General features: G+C 38.5%; 1 long non-coding RNA gene and 1 pseudogene across 1 annotated transcript in view; one reads left to right on the top strand and one right to left on the bottom strand.

Moving 5' to 3' along the window:
* Positions 1-2134: 2134 nt before the first annotated feature.
* Positions 2135-2287, top strand: LOC115217754 (annotated as a pseudogene).
* Positions 2288-3327: 1040 nt separating this feature from the next.
* LOC118765282 overlaps positions 3328-3867 on the bottom strand; it is a 9392-nt gene continuing 8852 nt past the window's right edge. Inside the window, exon 3 of the long non-coding RNA XR_005001121.1 lies at positions 3328-3563. This is a non-coding gene — a long non-coding RNA (uncharacterized LOC118765282). The remainder of the gene's footprint in view (positions 3564-3867) is intronic.

Genomic DNA, 3867 nt, shown 5'->3' with positions numbered 1-3867 from the left:
TCAACGGAACGCTGATGAAGACCTCTACAGACTTCGATGCGATGTTCTTTCTGCTCATTTGTCACCTGGCGGGAGACAAATTTCGCAATGACACGCCGTATGTTCAACTGAGACGTTAAGATTGCCTACACGAACCCATACGACAGACCAACAACATCAGCAATGTCATTGATTGTCCTTCAATGATTCTCACACATAAGTTCATGAATTTTCTCCACTTTCCGATGGTGTCACTCGTGGCAGGTTTTCTAGGTCGCTCATCGTCTTTCAAGGATGTTCTTGCGCTTTTGAAGCGACCGTGCCACTCGAAACATTGCGTACGATCCATTGCCTCGTCGTCGTAAGATTGCCGAAGTATGTTCCATGTCTCTGTAGCAATCTTCCCAAGTTCAACGCAATATTTTACGTTGGCTCTTTGTTCCAACTTCCTGTCCATGACAAGATCGGAGACTACAGAATACACATGATCATAAAAACACAAATTTCACAACTTGTGAAGTAAACACAGCGATGTCACTCGGCACAGTGTCTTATGAAGGTCACTGTTCGTTCTCACTGAACACGCATTTGCATGTGTGCTGCCATCTGTTGGCGCGCTATAGGATTAGTTCGGTAACATTTTGATGCAATCTCTACATATATATGTGTGTGTGTGTGTGTGTGTGTGTGTGTGTGTGTGTGTGTGTGTGTGTGTGTGTGTGTGTGTGTGTGTGTGTGTGCGTGCGCGCGTGCGTGTGTGTGTGTGTGTGTTATATGTTATTTAGAGATAGAAGTCCCCATGCAAAACATCAAATCCTAATATACATCACACCATATAATAGAATTTTATTTTAATACTTACTAATCATATCTAAATTTCTCTGCTACACATGTTTCATGAGGTGCGTTTAACGTTCCTTAAACACGCAGTCTTTTACAGGAACATTTCTTAAACGCAACCACAATCGCCAGGCTTCTTAATAACTTTATTATAATTCAATACCAATTTCTATATTTTAATATTTTAACAGTTACGAATGTAATTAACAGACAAATATGCATATGGGCAAATAAATTCGCCGAACCTTGCTGTGCAAGCCATAATTTAGTTGATTAAAAATTAAAAATTAACAAAACTAAATTCAAACGTGACTTATGCCTATAAACATGCAGATAAATTAATAATATGTAGGAATGAAAATTACAATATATAATAGTGATGATATAATAATGAAAACAATGACAAAGAAAAATATATATTCGAATAAAAACTATTGTTAAAAGTGGACGTAAACAAATGCGAATGAATGACAAAATGCAAAAAGTTATGTAAACGAAATCAACGGAGAAAAAGATTTACAAATGATAAAATATACGCTCTAATTTTTACTTTGTAAATTATATTTTATCATTTGTAAATTTTTTTACACTCACTCACGCACACACACACACACACACACAAACACGCACATATATATGACGGGCTTCTTTTAGTTTCCGTCTATCAAATCCACTCACAAGGCTTTGGTCGGCCCGAGGCTATAGTAGAAGACACTTGCCCAAGGTGCCACGCGCAGTGATTGAACCCGGAACCATGTGATTTAGAAGCAAACTTCTTACCACACGGCCACGCCTACGCTTATATTCGTGTTAATTTACATTAAAATTCTGATATATTTGTACGTTTGTCAAAACGTCGGCAATTGAGTTCTCTGTGCTTTCACATCATAAAATATTTTGCATTATGCTATATTACTACATTATATCATTCGAAATTAATCCACAGACTTGTAAATTCAGATGTTCTTTATTGTTTGATGTTTAAAGGTAGCGAAATTCCTTACTTCCAAATATTTTGGATATGGATATGGAACCTCACATTTTCAAACCTTATTCCATCACTTACCACGCTAATCTTTTCAATGTTTCTCTTTTTTCCGTTTCTTATTCTTTTCTGCCAGCATTTCATTTTCACTTTATGCACAACTGTGTTAAACAATACCAGCTGATATTTCAAATATTCATTTTCAACAGCCGTTTCAATAAATCACAGAACTAATCATTTATTATATAATCATTTAACAATATAATTATACAAAACATGAGGATCAGACTTACTAGGATACTTTTTGAGATATGAAATTTCAATTTCCATAGCTTTGCGCGGAGGCGGTACTATGGCCACTGACATGTATCCGGAGCATGGTTATTGCTAGTTGAAAACTATTCCCAATATTTCACGCTCATACCCATATTAGGCATTATACGCAATATATACACACCATAGGCGCAGGCCTAGCTGCGTGGTAAGACACTTGCTTCCCAACCACATGGTTACGGATTCAGCCTTCTACTATAACCCTATAGCCTTGGGCCGACCAAAGCCTTGTGAGTGGATTTGGCAGACGGAATCTGAAAGAAGCCTGTCGTGTGTATGTATATATATATATATATATATATATATATACGAGGGGTGTCTGAAAAGTCTTGAGCCTCAAAAAAAACAACATAGTACAAGACTTCTGATGATTTATTTTTCAGCATAGTCCCCTTTGATGACTGAACACCTTCTCCTGCGGTGCTGAAGTGACATTATCCCGGCGTAGAGGAACTCTTTTGTTTGAGACTCTAAGAAACTTCCTACAGTGTCTATGACATCATTGTCAGTGGCAAAATGGCAACCAGCCAGGACTTTTTTTATTTTTTGGAATATATGAAAGTCAGAGGGGGCTAAGTCTGGCGAATAAGGTAGATGGGGAACAAGTTCGTATCCATAATCACGAATTGTTGCCATGGCAACCACGGAGGTGTGGGCTGGAGCATTGTCGTGATGAAAAAGGACTCATCTGGTGAGCATTCCCGGCTCTTTTTCTTTGATTGCTTCCTGGAGGCATTACAGTAGCTGAGAATAATACAGTCCTGTTACGGTGTGACCCTTTTCAAGGTAATCGATCAGCAAGACACCTTGAGAATCCAAAAAAAAAAACTGACGCCATGACCTTGTCAGCTAAAGTAATGAACTTCTTTGGGGCAGGAGAAGATGTGTGCTTCCACTGCTTTGATTGTTCTTTGGTTTTAGGCTGGTAGTGATGAACCCAACTTTCGTCCGTAGTAATAAAACGAGCAAGAAAATTCTCTTCATCGGCTTCAAACAGTTCCAGTTTGCTGGTGGACAAAGTGCACCTGGTGCGTTTCTATTCGGGAGTCAAAAGGCGAGGGACCCACCTTGCAGAAACCTTTGAGAACCCAAGTTCTTTTGTCACAATGTTGTCTCCTCTTTCATTTGAGATGCCCAGTCTCTCAGCTATCTGGCGACATGATATTCGATGATATTGCATTATCATACCAAGAGCAAGGTCAATGTTGTCCTCGTTGGTTGCAGTTGGATGCCTCCTGCCACGCTGGAATTCATTTACCCAGAGTTTGACTGTTGCATATGAAGGAGCATTGTCTGTTAAGGTTCTCACCATATCTTCATGGATTTCTGATGGAGTCATGCCTTTCAAATGAAGGTACTTTATGACAGCACGATACTCAGTTTTCTCCAATTTCCTTGTAACCTCGACATTTGTTTATTCAAAAATCTGTAACAAAAAAAAATAAAATATCAGAATCATGAAAATGAGCAACAATACTCCGAAAAGACTGTACTTACCAGAAAAAATTGTTTCAGCTACCTAGCAGCCCCGTTTCTAGGTTCGGCTTAAAACTTTTCCTACACACCTCGTATATATATATATATATAGTTAATCCAAACAAGAAAACACAAAGAGAAAACACAACAAGGCGAGGACGTGGAACAAGTATAATATTATTGAACGCTCAGGAAAGAAGGAAAGAAGTAGGGTTTAACATTTCGAGCGGAGCTCTTCGTCAGAAACATAGGAA

The sequence above is a fragment of the Octopus sinensis genome, linkage group LG11 (genome assembly GCF_006345805.1).
Source record: "Octopus sinensis linkage group LG11, ASM634580v1, whole genome shotgun sequence".
Lineage (NCBI taxonomy): Eukaryota > Metazoa > Mollusca > Cephalopoda > Octopoda > Octopodidae > Octopus > Octopus sinensis.
Note: the sequence above shows the minus strand (reverse complement) of the source record. Positions and strands in the feature narration are given on the sequence as shown.